The 17,400-nt window shown below is 31.8% G+C and overlaps 1 long non-coding RNA gene across 1 annotated transcript; it reads left to right on the top strand.

Moving 5' to 3' along the window:
* The first annotated feature begins 9,206 nt into the window (after nt 1-9,206).
* On the top strand, nt 9,207-10,831 carry LOC148933593 (uncharacterized). Its single transcript, XR_016134357.1, has 2 exons — nt 9,207-9,814; nt 10,603-10,831. It is a non-coding gene; the product is annotated as an uncharacterized LOC148933593 (long non-coding RNA).
* The last annotated feature ends 6,569 nt before the right edge of the window (nt 10,832-17,400 follow it).

The following is a 17,400-nucleotide window of genomic DNA, read 5'->3' as shown; positions in this document are numbered from 1 at the left end:
AAGTGGATTATAGAGTTTTACGTATACAAGCAAGATTCTATTCGAGCGAAACTTGCTCGAAACATGCTTTTCAGTATACCAAACCTAACAATCTCCCACTTATACTCAAAACATGCTTTCGAGTATACCCACTGCCAAAAACTCTCCCACTTATACACAAAGCAGGTATTGATACTAGATATATCGAACTACCATTCATTTCACTAAGTGAAAGAAAAATCTGCTTGGTAGTTCTCTGATTATATCTTTGTCACCATAATGTCTTTGCTGCGTACTTGATCTTTAATTAATATCATCCCCATATGTGATTGCTTAGCTTAATAAACTCGTGTGTCCTTTGAGTTAGCCTTCACTAGAGTAATTAAATATAATACTCATAGGCATACTCAAACTTACGATTAAAGCTATTAGGAAGATATTCCTAAGGTAAACACATAATCAAAGGATAACTTACTCGATCACTGATTAGTAATAAAACTAAGACAGTGTAACCTCAAGGACATTACATGAATGACTGGTAAACTAGAATATAGTTACTAGTCTTTCTCAAGCACTAGGGTATATTCATTACCTCAATCAAAATCCTTTGCCATGGTTATTATGATATATACTTGCTATGCAAAAGCACAACTAATATCAAACTTAGTACACACTATAGCATACATGAGACAACTATCTCCGAAACTAGTCTCATAATTCTTGATCTCACTAAGCGTCAAATGACACTTGACTAGAGACAAGACAATTCCACCTTGAAAGGTATAAACCTTTTCATGGAATTTCTAATGCTTAAATGTTCCAAGCAATGTGTAGATATAGGATTCCTAAGAGAATCTCAACATTCTTTCTAGCAATCTTAAAAGGACTTAGATGCTAAGAATGTAATTAGTTTCTCTTAAATCATTTATCTTTAACTGGGTAGACAACCAGTTTCCTACGCTAGATGCCAATCTTAGTTGTTTGCAACTTTTGTAGATTCATCATTGTAGAGTACCAATAATTCCATATGTAATGCACTTTCAACTTCCTTGTGCTTACAGCACTGTTAAGGACACAAGTCAAATTCCAAATATTTGACAATTTTGATAAAATGCATATACTATGATTTAGATGCTTGCCTAAGACCACGAAGGTCTATATGAGCTTCCAATCATGCGTTTCTTGCCCTTAATTACATATCTATTAGAATGTTCTAGTAGATGATTTCCTCAAGACTTCTATTTATAGAAGGCTGTCTAGACAATCATAATACATATATTCTAATTTATGTAAGTTCTAATAGACAATAGGATCGAATAAATCCTGGCACAACGATAGCGAGAAGATAATTCTCTTTGGGCATAACCCATTGTCATTGTCTAGCCATTTAAGATCCATATTTACACTTGCAAATATACTAGCTCCCACTGACTGACACAGCCTATAGGTAGTTTTGCAAGTCTTGTAAAACATGTTGTCTATCTTAGATTGTAGTTTGAAATCTATCACCTTTTCAAAGATGAATATCCAAATGAACCAATACTACATTGTAGTTAAAGGGATTATGTTCAAGTTGATCTAAGACTGAGTCTTACGACACTCTTAGACCCATGAACTTGTTGTGTTCCAGTGGAACGCTCCCACTACGATATGGTTCTTACAATCTTAGGTACTGAAGTTGATTTTATTAGTGCAAAAGTTTCTAATGGTATGACTTCTTGGTAATGTGGAAAATCCGATATCTCTCTCTTTATTTTGAGAGTTATCACGCTGTTAGGCTTGTAGTTCATCTCTTGATCTTCATACAAGAATTATATCTTTGAAGATTACAGAACTTATAACCTTACATCATTTGGGACAAACCTTAAAACATGCCTCAGTACTCAACTCCAATTTCTTGGACACTTTTCCAACACGTGTTGGAACAACATTCCACCTTGAGATGTGCTAGACTAGAGACGCTCTAGTCCACAACTCGTGTTTTGTAGAAGGTACTGATGTTGGTAGTTTCTTTAATGTTTATCCCATCAATGATAAGATTTTAATGAGTACAACTCATCACTTAATCAAACTTGTCTTAGAAAGACTTTGATTCCTTCTTACATAACTATCCCATTCATTAGATGAATGCTTGGATTCGTTAATGGAGATTAGACTCCCACTACTGATCATAACCCTTTGCTCGTCTCCTTATGGTGTAAACCATTAAGACTTGCTAGTCTTTCTATGTTGCACTTCTATAAGTATTCTGAATCTCTTGAAAAATCAAATGATTCTAACTCAAAGTGCATTAAACAGACTTTCTCAACTGTCAAGCTATTTAACGAAATGTTAAAATCTTGATAGTCTAGATCAGTTCGAACAATTTCTAAGTATTTTCTTGGCCTTAAGACTAAGAGCAATAAATACTTTATCATTCAATGATTAAGAAGTTGATGTGTTGTTGAATACTCAACCTTGTCGCAATTATATTATTTTAATACTATGATGCCTTAAGCATCAACCATAAAACAATAGTTGAGCATTAATAGCTCCCACTGCAACAAAAACCTAACTGGATCAAGATCTCTTATTTAGAAGTTGCATTGTCATGTAAGTCATTGTCCTTCTATAAAATAGGTCAATCCAACTCACAAAGCATCTTTTCTCGCTTTAAACAAACATTGATGACAATCCAGGCTCTCCCATTTCCATATCTAGTCTTTTGTTCAAATGAACTAGGACTTAAGAAAAATGCAGCCTTTATGAATTCGTCATCTATCATGTTACTTTCCTCTAATAGTAACACAAAGACTATTATTCTGAAGATTTTCTACTTTTCAGTTAAACCTTCTTATAGTCATTTCTTGTTACTTTAGGCGATGACTTGTGTCAGAAACTATTTAAGTGATCAAAAGATCCTCAAAACATTCTGTCACTTTAGGATATTCCAATCGAATCATCTTGACAGATTCTATTGATATCCATCTTTCATTGTCATTAACCAAGACTTGTCGAGCTACTTAAAGGAAAATAGCTTGACCTTATTCCTCAAAGAGTTTGTCAAGTACATGCATAATGCATTCTTGAACATTCTTCGTGGAATTATGTCGAGGAAATGGAGGACATGAATCATTTGAGTATAAACTTCAAGCTTTCAGCTATGAGAATCTTATCCACTTTCGTTTTCGGTCTACATAATTTAGGCATTCGAGTTTACTTTCTATAAGGATCGCAGACAAATATTAAAAGACATAATGAAGATTTGGCAAATAAACTTATTATCACATACTCATGCTCAATACATAATCACAAATAACCACAAAACAATTATGTATCTTACAACTGCAAAATTAATAAATTGTATCCTCCTCTGGAGGTTAATACGCATTAAAATTTTGACAATTTTACTGGTCACAACACCAACGCATCAATAGCTTCCTCCTCTGGAGGTTGACACGCCTAATGCTGCCTAAGCGCGACCATCAGATTTAGCATTACAGAATTTTATTTCTACAACACACTCCCATAACAATGTTCATGTGTTGATAACAAAATCAAGCTATCTCATAAATTCTGATTGAACCCTGAAACTCGCAGTTCCTTAGGATTATTGTCCCCACTCTGCAGGTGGCAATAATATTGGGAACCACTTTCTAGTTCATTCTATTTATTATGTGAGAAGTCTGCCCTTATGAACTTACTGTTTTCGTAGGATTATTGTCCCTACTCTGTAGGTGGCGATAATATTAGAAAATCAGCTTCACAAAATTTTACAGTCCAACCGATGGAGACCATATACAACGCACTTGTTGTAATCATCACTTAGATATTTTTATATGGTTTTTGCATAATTATCACATAAGCAGATAAAGCAGATAATCCACTTAAAATAGATAAACACCAAATAAACAGATAAATCCATCTAATGCATGGCATTTAAACACAGGATAATTATCGACAATTATTTAATCTAGTCAAGGGAGAATTAATTAAATAATTAAGTTTTATATTGGATCATAATTATCCAATTACTGATACGATTTATCAAGATAGAGTTAACTATCTAAATCCATTTAGGATTATTCTAGATTTTATTTCGATAAAATCAAATCCTACAATTCAAGATAACGTTGATCTAGGATTATCATTATTTAAATCGTACTAGGATATTACTAGATAGAAACAATTCCACCATCATCCATAAGATAAAAATAAAATCCTATCAACCAAGATTTATACAAATCTTAATTCTATTTAGAATAGACATCTAGAATATATCAAACATTTCTTAGGATTTCTTAGATAAATAAATTCATTTAAATCCAATTAAATAAGGATTTTCTTATATATCATCTTTATCCTAATCTATCTAGGATATAAATCCAAAAGGTGAGGATAACTTGGATTAATACTTATTTTAATCCATCTAAGATTGTCTTAATAGAATTAAATCTATTCAAATCTATAGGATAAAATAAATTAATATAAATATTTATCCTAATACATCTAGGATTTATCTTAGAATAAATCTATATAAATCCATAGAATAAGATAATATTATATTATAATTATTCAAATCTATCCAAGATCTATCTAGGAACAAATCCATATAAATCTATAAGATAAGAATAAAATATTATATTATCACTATCCAAATCCATCTAGAATTTATCTATGAATAAATTCATATAAATTCATAGGACAAGAATAAAATAATAATATTATTATTATCTAAATCCAACTAGGATTTGTCTAAGGATAAATCCACATTAATCCATAGGATATAGATAATATTAGATTGTCATTATCCAAATTTAACTAGGACTTTCGTCTAGGAATTAAATCCCTACAAATCCATAAAGTAAGGATAAAATCTAATTAATCCATGATTTAATTCATAATTAAATCTCATATAATATATAAAATCCACAAAAGATATATTCAAATCTTATTTTCAAATTAATCTTTAATTATTTCCAAAATTGAATCCAAGGATTTGAAATCCTAATCAAATTTGGAAACCGAAGTCACGGGACTAGACATCGCGACGTCACGCGGCTGCTCACGGAGGGACGCTGCTGCTTCGTTTCCGACGCTGCTCCGCGTCACCTCAGACAGCCTGCTGCTGCTGCGTCGACTCGCTACTGCGACGTCGCCTTCGCAGTGCTGCAACTCGCTGCGCGCGGAGCTCCCACTGCTCCGCAGGCGCTGCATGTTCACCGCAGCTGCTGTCTCAACAGCCCGCCATCGCTGCTGCCAGCATCCGGTCACCGTCATCAACGTGCAGCTGCATCTCTGGCCCTGCTGCGCTGAGTCGTCGTCGCTGCTGCGACGTCGACTTCGCCGCCGCCTCGCTGCTGCGTTGCTGTCCGTCTGCTCGCGAGGACGCACCTGACGCTGCGTCGTCTCTGTGTTGACAATGCTGCTGCGTCATCGCCTCCGAGCCGGATCACCGGTGGTCTCCGCTTCCATTCCTGTCGTATCTGCAGCCGCCGGCGATGCACATGTGCAAACCACCGTCCTCGGCCACACGACTCGAATTGATTCATCAATTCATATTTCCAATTCAAGAGAATAACACGGAAGGCAACAATAAAAATAAAGAAGCCATCACCATGTTCACGCCATGAATAAATCCTTTCACACGATTTGCATGAAAATTGCACTCCAGGTAATCACAAATTAAACTCATGTAATCATTACATGCAAATAAATGATCACGTATTATGAATTAATTGATAAAGAAGGTCAAAGCTTATAATTGATTCTCGCCGGCGCAGCGGACAAAAACGCAATTAGTCATACTTCAATTAATTCACAAAAACACAGCGACATGGCGAATAAAAACATGCATTCAAGCAATTCACATAACATGAAATTAATCCACATAATCAGAGCCAAAAATTGGCTCTGATACCAATTGATGGGGTTTGGTGCCCCTTGCACAGCGGAAGACTTGTACAAAACAAATAAATCAGATACGGATCTATTTGACTGATTATGCGATTAATCAATTCACATGTTAAACAGATAATTGCATGCTAGAACGCAAATAATTCATGCTCTAAGAAAGTAAATCCTAAAACATGAATTCTACGGTTTAGGGTTACCGATTTGATTCTCCAAAGAATCGTCGATTGCTCGCGCCTTCTCCACGTGATGATCTTCAATACTAGACCACGGATCTTCTCTCTGGTTCCCGAACTGTATCTCGATATCAGGGTGGGCTGATCTTATCAAAATACTAGGACTCGAATAAAGAAGACAGAAGAAATCCTTTTGGGAAAAGGAGTAGAAATCGAAAATTCCTACAGCTGGGAAGCTGAAATTTTCGAAAATTACAAATAATGAAATTGTGATAATTCTGTCTCCTTTATTCTCCTATTTATATTAAGTTCCTTTTGGGCCCAGACAGGGATCTATGGAAGGTTTTGGATATGGGCTCGCCCAATTAGCTTTTTACTAATTAAATTGAACCCACAATTTAATACAAGCTTATATTGGAATATTACGAGCAGCCACTACAGAAGTAATATTGAACTCTCCCCATCCAAATCCGAAATTATAAGTAATCCGGGTTTCCACTTTTATTATTTATTTCCCGCGCTTAAGATATAAATGTCCATTAATTAATCAATGTCTGCTATGGACTTAATTAATTAATATCTTATTAATTCCAAGAGTGGACTTAGCAAGAAACATTTATTTATTATTCATAGAGTAATAAAACTCCAACTGGCCAGTTTTTCGAATAATAAAACCTTGTTCGAGCTCCTCTTGAGGACATTATCAAACGAGACTCACCTCGTGCACGATTCAACATAATAGCAATCCTAGCACCGCTAGATATTAATCACCACTACCCAATATATCAGGATTATTGGATTGCGAAAAATCCGCACCATTTGATAAGTCAAAGTAGTGCATAATCAATACCGTATGCTCAATGCTAACATATGTAGATTAAGAAATAACATTTTATCAAGACCTAGTCTTTCAGTAGATAGCATAAAGACACGTCTTGCTGTTAGATCCGTTCAGTGCTATACCACACCAATGTCATCTTATTTCAGTAAGGCTTAGAAATATGCGGACTGACATTGCAACCTTTCACGATAGGTAGTCTAAGCCTATCTAGGTTGTGAAATTCTTCTTTTTCTTTTGCAAAGCATTGCATAGATCTGACCGTGTTACCTTAAAGTGGACGACGCCCACAACCGGTCTACTAAGCAAAAGACTTAGACTTTGTTTACTTCTTATGCATTTAAATGTTTATAAAACATCTTATAAATGCACAAGCAAACACAATGTAATAATAATAGTGATTCTATTCGTGCGGAACTGCTCGAATAATACTGAATCAGGTTAAAAGTGGATTATAGAGTTTTACGTATACAAGCAAGATTCTATTCGAGCGAAACTTGCTCGAAACATGCTTTTCAGTATACCAAACCTAACACTAAAATGATCTTAACATGACATAAACCCGAATTTTATAATATGACCTAAAAACTGTTTAATTATGACCTTCCGTATTTTAGGTTAATTATTGACCATTAGATCATCTAATCCTAGGGCCATGATTTGGGCTGCATTTCTTGATATATATATATATATTTATATAGGGATGTGTTAAGATAACAACCCTCTTTATTGTTACATCATACCACCATTTTAGGTCATTGGATCTGAAAATCGTGTGCTTGTCATGCTGCCACGTGTAAAAACACGGAGGGGTAAAATAGGAAATTTCTAATTTTACGTTACCAGATTGCAGTGCTGTTCATTGAATATTGCAGTCTTACCACAACAATATTGCAGTTTACCACGACTGCAATATCTAATACAGTAGACTGCAAACCCGTGTTTTTTCACGAAATTTAATCCTAGGCGTCCATAAACGAGATCTAACGGACTATATTGGTGGTATGGTGTTATCCTATCTATGGTGGCACCCTAGTGCACCCCTATTTATATATATACCTATTTATATATATATATATATATATATATATATATATATAGGATTGTGTTAAAATGACAACACCTCTTAAAGTAACACCATACCACCATTCCTAGCCAATCATTTGTACATGTGGACGAATAATAAGCTGCCATGTGGCAATCATAAAAATTACTCAAGGGTAAATTTTCACGGACTGCAATATCCAATACGCTAGACTGCAATCTATAGATTGCAGTCTAGCGTGGTGTCACAGTGTCATTTTAAGAGTGTTGTCATTTTAACGCACCCCTATATATATATATATATATATATATATATATATATTATAGGGATGTGATCATGTCCATAAGTGAAATTCTGTCAAAAATCAAAGCAAATCTCAGCTATTGGATCCTGTGATGTAACCGTTAGATTAATGTCACGTGTCATCTAATAATGTAGATTGTGTAGTCTAATAATATAACTCGGCTAATAATGTAACGCGATTTAGTCTAATAATGTAGATTGTGCGGTCTAATAATGTATCCCAATTAATAATGTAACGCTTTTAGTGTAATAATGTAGCTCGGATATTTTGATCACAACCATCCAATCTAAGGATCCAAGGGCTGAGATTTGCTTTGAATACAAGATACTATAACTTTCTTTTAACCAATAAATTCCTATGAATCTAAATTATAAAATTGTCAGAACAAAATTCTTTTTTTTTCGATGTGGAAATAAATTATAAATTGTTTCCTGTAATCCCCAAAATTTTGTCATAATTTAACATATGAAATAGTGACAATAAATGACTATTATGGTATTTAATGTTCTTGAAAGTTATTATGTATGTGTGGTCAAATGGAGAATACACACACACAAAAACACAATGCACACAATCTCACACACACTGCACACACACATTCACACACACTGCACACACACAGTGCACATATCCAAATTTTTAAATCCAATTCCATATTAATTATTTTATTTTTCTAAACAAAGGATTTGAAATTCAATTCCTTCCATTTCAATACCGTGAACCAAACAGACCCTAATAGTCGAAAAGGAAGGTGAATCATGTAACATCCATGACCTGCAATAGCATTATTTAATATTTTTGTATATTTTATTAACAATTGAATTTAAACTATTAGTGAGTATAGGATAGAGAAATATTTATTAAATCTATATATTATCGATATAATATATGGGTCGTATATAGACTCATAAATGTTTAATATTGAAATTTAATTTGTATGCATGAAAGTCTATAGAAATTGTGAGCGTCTGTGCATGGGAGTAGCTAGTATATGTGTACCTTAAATGAAATTAATTAATTATGGTATCTATATATTAGTAATAAGGATGTGAGTTATACTAATAATTAAATAAAGAACATATTGAAGTTATACGTTAGAGGATAAGGTATATACGTGGCAAACTTTTAGGTTTGCATGTACAACTATATATTTGGGAGTGCCATTTGTACTATTTTAAGTAAAAAGAAGGTTATGTAATACATGTGGCTAATTATAAAACTTCCACTCTCGGAGCAAGGAATTGGAGTGTTTATAATTTAGAAGGTTTGTAAAACAATATACATATCGTTTATTCTGTCGGCAAAAAAAACCGTCGTAAAATATATGCATACTTCATTTTCCTCAAGTAGAAAAGGAGGGGAATAGTAATAAAAAAAGAGGGAGGACGGTATAATTTTAGAGAGAAAAAGGGAAAGAAAAAATCATCCTATCTTTTCGTAGAATCGAGAGTTGTAGAAAATGAGTGGAGTAGTTTTCAGAAGGCGCATAACTCATGCACATACATCCACTCTGCTAGGATTGAGGAATGTAATTTCCAAAGCAGAATCAGGAGATTAGCTAGATTATCCATCAGAATCAGGTGTGTATAAATCACACTTTTAATTTTACATATTTTATGTGATTGATTGTTATGTATTAAATTGGAGTGAATATTTGAATTATATGATGTGAGCCTGAAATGGTTGTGTTATTTGATATTGATGGTGTAATATGATGTGGATATGTGATTTGTACAATGAATATGTTTATCTATAGTATTGGAGTTAATTGATGGAATATATGGATATGTAATTAGTGCAATGGATATGGAATCATTTGAGTAATGGGATTAAAGAGGATATGTGACTGTATTGCTCTGGATCTTATATACAATGGCAATAGACCTACGGGTCATATACAATGATAATAGACCTACGGGTCAAAACAAAAGAGCAAAGAGGGGCCTTCGTGGAAATGTCAATACAAAGAGGGGCCTTCGTGGAAAGGTCAATGCAAAGAGGGGCCTTCGTGGAAAGGTCAAAATGCAAAGAAGGGCCTTCGTGGAAAGATCAAATCAAAGAGGAGCCTTCATGGAAAGGTCAATACAAAGAGGGGCCTTCGTGGAAAGGTCAAATAAATATAAGGGACCTACGGGTCGTATATAATGGAAATCCCGGACAGATACCAGGCTTGATCAGTCACAAAATATTAAAAAGGATCATAGAGGCATAGGCACATGGATGTGAAATTGTTTATGATATTTATTGTTTCTAGTTATATATATAAATCATATTTAAAGAATATGCTTGATATTTCTGTGATGTGAAATTAAAGGTGAGATTTATATACACTGAGTTGTGGCTCATATAAACCACTAATATTTTTCAGACAAAGATATCGCTGATGTTTTGTTTGATATGAGTTTTAGAAACTCCACATGTTATCAGGTTCGGCGGCTGACGCATTTTGGTAACTTCTCCTCCTCGTCATTTTTGCATTTAGATAAATGTATAGTATATAGAGTGGTGAGAAGGTCCACTGCTTTTCAGAATGTTTTGAAATATGTACTTGGTAAATGTTGTTTTTTTGAAATTATATAATATGTGTGTTTTATTTACTTGACACGTGGATTACTTATTTTACCATTTAAATTTATTTATTATAAGTAGTCACGTCAGAGGGGGTTGGGTGTGACAAATCACTTGTGATGGGACGAAGAAAGTAATTTTTTTTTCAATTTCAGTAGTTTACAGTATTTAGTACTATTTTTTTTTCATTTTCAATAGTTTAATTGGTTATTAATTAAGCTTTGAATAAGTTTGCCAGCGCCCCATTGTTGTGTTGAATAAGTGGCCAAATTAAACAGATAGATATATTATTGATGTCTAAGTCTCTAACAAACTTGATGTCTAAGTTCTAATAGATAAATATAGTTTTAAATTTTTATAATAAGAAAATATTTATTTGAACCTCTCTATTTGCATATACATGTATCCTTTTTCTTCCTATGACCCACGCCATTTAATCCAGTCAGAATAATTTTCAAAAGAAGACACTGATCACTTTGAATTGGAGATTGCACATAAATTGACATTTTTTATTGTTAGTATAGATTACTTCGATATTTAAGTTCATTAATTTTTGTACTTAATTTCGTTACAACGAACGACATATATCCAAGTTCATTAATAATTTCAAAGAAAGAATGGTTCGTTTTGATGATCTATCGTGCAAAAGTCATCAAATCACCCTACACTTAGATAAAATAAGTAAATGGAATAATTCTGATATAAATAAATTTTGACTCAATTTTAAAACTGAGTAAATGCTTACCAAATCTTTTAGTTTTGGCATATCAATTCCAAATCCCTTAGTTTTGGTAAGCATTTACTCTGTTTTAAAATTGAGTCAAAAAATATTTATATCAGAATTATTCCATTCACTTATTTTACTTAAGTGTAGGGTGATTTGATGACTTTTGCACAATAGATCTTCAAAAAGGACTTCTTTTTATGAAATTATTAATGAACTTGGATATATGTCGTTGTAACTAAATAAAGTACAAAAAATAATGAACTTGAATTTTGAAGTACTCTATATTAACAATAAAAAAAACCTGTCAATTTATGTGCAAACTCCAATTCAATGTGATTAGTGTTTTCTCGTAAACATATTTGAAACAAAACTCATTTTTTCATCTGTAAAAGCCGAACACAATATCGACAAAGGCTAACAGTTCATAAGCACTAGTTAAGTAACACATAATATAAATAACCAAGTAATTTAATTAGGACTATTAATAATTTATTGGATTTAGTATATACTTCATACATATTTTTCAAAGTAATTTCTTTTAGAATTAAGTTATAAAAGTAGTACTCCTATATGTTAATTAGCCTTATATTTGGATTAAAATTGGAATTGTGCTATAGAGTTTAGTTTTCCTTCCATTTATTTAGGTTAAAATTGAAATATAATCCTTTATTGCAATACTTTATTTTAATTAATTCACAAGCTAAACGATAACACAAATATATAGTGTTTACAATTTATATCCTATAATTAATCAATTAAAGTTTTTAATTTTTATATTTTATAGTACCTAATTAATTAAACAATACTACTAAAAAGTAGTAAAAATTACGAAATAAGATGAAATTATATATATATATTCAAAATTAAATATAACTTATAAAGTTTGTATAACTTCTAAATATATGAGTAGTGTAAATTTCATATTATTCAAAACAAATAAGATGCATAAAATATTATCGTTATTTTAAGTGACAATTTACTTTTTATATGTGTATATGGTGGGAAGTACGAAAATTATTTTTTCCAATATTAAAAACTCATTTAGTCTTCCCATATATATCAAGTTATGCTACGGTCTTAAATTAAACGGAATAAATAATTAGTCAACTAAAATGTGATTATCGGATAATACAAATTTTTCGAACTTGACTTTTCAAATAAGTTTTAATTTTTTATGATTTAAATTATTCATATATTTAATGTGGACATGCTTAATATTCCATATATATTTTTTAGATTAATTTTTTTTAGTTACGCTATTAAATTAATATATATTTAATTTACCTTTTATTTGGATTAAAATGGGAATTGTGCTAGAGAATTTAGTTTGTCCTCTATTTAGGTTAAAATTGAAATTTAATGCTTTATTGCAATACTTTTTTCTCATAATTAATTCACAACCTAATCTACAGCTAGGGACCCCTAGCTGGCGAAACGGGTTACTCGCGGGTACCCGTAGCCGATTTTAACCAAATTTGTTGTCCGAATACCCACCCTGCGACATACCGGGATTATCCGATACCCGTGTCGGGTATCCCGTATCCGACATTGCGTGTACCTGTACCCGACCCGAGATCCTGATAAAAAATTTGAAAACCATAATAATCATCAATGTTCCCTAATTTACTTTATTAATATCGATGGTAAACGTTGAATAGATTGAGAATAAAAGTGAGGGGACACTCTATATGTAGTTCCGGTGAGTTTTCAATTGTATGTTCGTTGTAATATAAAAATGTTTTAAAAGAATTCTTAGATTATATAAAGTACTCTCACTGTTCCGCATTAATAGAGGCATTTCATTTTCTTCATTCAATTTGGAAATATAATAATATTAATACTATTCTGTACATTATTAGCTTGCTTACTTTTTTTTTCTTAGTTCTAACTATTTATTTTTAATCTTTCAAAATAAGTGTGTATATGACTATTATTATATAACTATTTACTTTTTTCTTCTCCACTTTAACTATTTGAAACACCTCTATTAATACGGAGGGAGGATTAAAAGATGGAATATGGCTAATACTAATAATAATGGGTATACCTGCGTGGGTAGTGGGTATACCCGCTACCCGCAAAACATTAAAACACACAACCCAATCCGCCCCATTTTCCGTTATCGTCGAGTAGCGGGTACCCAATACCCGGCGGGTAGCGGGTCGAGATGGGTTACTTAACGAGTGCTTATGAACTGTTAGCCTTTATCGATATTGTGTTCGGCTTTGACAGATAAAAAATGAGTTTTGTTTCAAATATGTTTACGAGAAAACACTAATCACATTGAATTGGAGTTTGCACATAAATTGACATGTTTATTTTTATTGTTAATATAGAGTACTTCAATATTCAAGTTCATTAATTTTTGTACTAAATTTAGTTACAACGACATATCTCCAAGTTCATTAATAATTTCATAAAAAGAATGGTCCTTTTTTAAGATCTATCGTGCAAAAGTCATCATATCACCCTACACTTAGGAAAAATAAGTAAATGGAATAATTCTGATATAAATAAATTTTGACTCAATTTTAAAACAAAGTAAATGCTTACCAAAACTAAGGGATTTGGAATTGATATGCCAAAACTAAAAGATTTGGAAAGCATTTACTCAGTTTTTGACTCAAAATTTATTTATATCAGAATTATTCCATTTACTTATTTTATCTAATTGTAGGGTGATTTGATGAATTTTGCTCGATAGTTATTTTAAACAGACCATTCTTTCTACGAAATTATTAATGAACTTGGATATATGTTGTTCGTTATAACTAAATTAAGTACAAAAATTAATGAACTTAAATATCGAAGTAATCTATACTAACAATAAAAAAAAACTGTCAATTTATGTGCAACCTCCAATTCAATGTGATTAGTGTTTTCTTTTGAAAATGATTCTGATTGAGTTAAATTTGGTAGGTCACAAGAAGAAAAAAGGATACATGTATATGTAAATAGAGAGGTTCGAATAAATATTTTCTTATTAAAAAAATTTCAAACTATATTTATCCATTAGAACTTAGAAATAAAGTTTGTTAGAGACTTAGACATCAATAATATATCTATCTGTTTAATTTGTCCACTTATTCAACACAGCAATGGGATGCTGGCAAACTTATTCAAAACTTAATTAATAACCAAGTAAACTATTGAAATTAAAAAAAAATAGTACTAAATATTGTAAACTACTGATATTAAAAAAAAAGTACTTCCTTCATCGCATCACAAGTGATTCACATTCCTTTTGGAATTTATATTAAAAAAAAACTAAGGGTTTGTTTGGTACGCGGTATTGGAATTGGAGGGAATTGAATTGAATATCCTTTGTTTGGAAAAATGAAATAATTGTTACGGAATTGAATTTAAAAATTTGAATATGTGCACTGTGTGTGTGAATGAGTATGTGTAGTATGTGTGTGTGTGCGCGCTCCATTGGACCAAACATACATAATAGCTTTCAAGAACATTAATTGTCATAATAGTCATTTATTGTCACTATTTCATACTCCCTCCGTCCCAAGGAAGATGACCCCTTTCTTGGGCGGCACGGGATTTTATGCAACTTTATTTTGTTTGTTGAGAAGAGAGAGTAAAGTAAGAGAGAGAATAAAGTAGAGATAAATGTGTTTCCATTTTAAGTAATGAGTCATCTTAGTTGGGACAAACTAAAAAGAAAGTAGGTCATCTTCAATGGGACGGTGGGAGTATGTTAAATTATGGCTGGAGATTTTAGGAAGCAATACTATACTCCGATTACAATTTATTTCCACATTGAAAAAAAAAAGAATTTTGTTCTAACAACTTTATAATATAGATTCATAGGAATTTATTGGTTAAAAAGTTTCCTCTCACATCCATTATAAAATTATATTTTCTCTCAGCACTTAACACACAAAACAACATCTCCTAAAATCCCGTGCCATCTCCCAAGGGTGTCATCTTCTTTCGGACGGAGGGAGTAGTATACTGTATTCATGCTACGCCGATTCTAATTGATAGGGATATGAGAGATGATAAGGAGGGATATGAGAGATGAGAGATGATACACGATAGTGGAGAGTTGAGAGATGATATGAGAGATGAAAATCACGTAGAATAAGGAGGGATATGAGAGATGATACACGATAGTGGAGAGTTATAGGCAACCCCAAAAATAAAAATGGTATTTTATTTGTAAGTAGATCACTCAATTTTATATTTTCACAACAAAAGTATTTTGTCGTTGCAAAACTAAAAGATTTGGTAAACATATACTCAGTTTTTAGATTGAGTCAAAATTTATTTATATCAGAATTATTCCATTTACTTATTTTATCTAAGTGTAAAGTGATTTGATAACTTTTGCACTATAGATCTTCAAAAAGGAGCATTCTTTCTATGAAATTATTAATTAAGCTTAATTTAGTTATAACGACATATATCCAAGTTCATTAATAATTTCATAGAAAGAATGGTCCTTCTTGAAAATCTATCATGAAAAAGTCATCAAATCACCCTACACTTAAATAAAATAAGTAAATGAAATATTTTTAATATAAATAAATTTTGACTCGATTTAAAATAGAGTAAATGTTTACCAAATCTTTTAGTTTTGCAACGATAAAATACTTTTGTTGTGAAAATATAAAATTGATTGATCTACTTACAAATAAAATACTATTTTTATTTTTGGGGTTGCCTATAAACTCTCCACTATAGTATATCATCTCTCTTAGCCCTCCTTATTATACGTGATTTTCCTCTCTATATCTCTTTCTATCAATTAGAATCAGCGTAGAATGAATACAATATACTACCCTCTCCGTCCCACGTTACTTGAGTCTCTTCTTTTTTGCACCCGTGTTGAAAAAATAATAATAAATAGTTTAAGGGGAGAGAAAAGAAAGTAAGAAAGAGAATAATATAGTTAAGACTCTTCTCTACATTATTCTTTCTTACATTTTTTTCTCTCCACTTTAACAATTTATTATTATTTTTTCAAAACGAGTGCAAAAAAGAAATGACTCAAATAACGTGGGATAGAGGGAGTATAACTTTATATTAACCAATAAATTCTTATGAATCTAAATTATAAGGTTGTCAGAACAAAATTCTTTTATTTTCGATGTAAAAATAAATTATAATCGGAGTATAGTATTGCTTCCTAAAATCTCCAAAATCCGGCCATAATTTAATATATGAAATAGTGACAATAAATGACTATTATGACATTTAATGTTCTTGAAAGCTAATATGTATGTGTAGTCTAATGGAGAACACACACATAGCGCGCGCGCACACACTGCACACATTCTTACATATACACAATGCACACATTCTCACATACAATGCACGCTCACACACACCGTGCACATATTCAAATTTTAAAATTCAATTACATATCAATAATTTTATTTTGCCAAAGAAAGGATTTGTAATTCAATTCCTTCCAATTTAATTCCATAGAATTCCAATACCGTGTACCAAACGGACCCTAATAGAAATTCCAAAAGGAATGTGAATCACTTGTGATGAGACGTAGGAAGTACTTTTTTTTTTCAATTTCAATAGTTTACAATATTTAGTACTATCTTTTTTCAATTTCAATAGTATACTTGGTTATTAATTAAGATTTGAATAAGTTTGCCAACGCCATATTGTTGTGTTGAATAAGTGGCCAAATTAAACAGATAAAATATTATTGATGTCTAAGTCTCTAACAAACTTGATGTCTAAGTTCTAATGGATAAATATAGTTTTAAAATTTTCTAATAAGAAAATATTCATTCGACTCTCTATTTATATATACATGTATCCTTTTTTCTTCGTGTGACCTACCAAATTTAATTCAATCAGAATAGTTTTCAAAAGAAAACACTAATCACATTGAAT

The sequence above is a fragment of the Salvia hispanica genome, chromosome 1 (genome assembly GCF_029641045.1).
Source record: "Salvia hispanica isolate PSC_SH4W2 chromosome 1, Shi_PSC_v1, whole genome shotgun sequence".
NCBI lineage: Eukaryota > Viridiplantae > Streptophyta > Magnoliopsida > Lamiales > Lamiaceae > Salvia > Salvia hispanica.
Note: the sequence above shows the minus strand (reverse complement) of the source record. Positions and strands in the feature narration are given on the sequence as shown.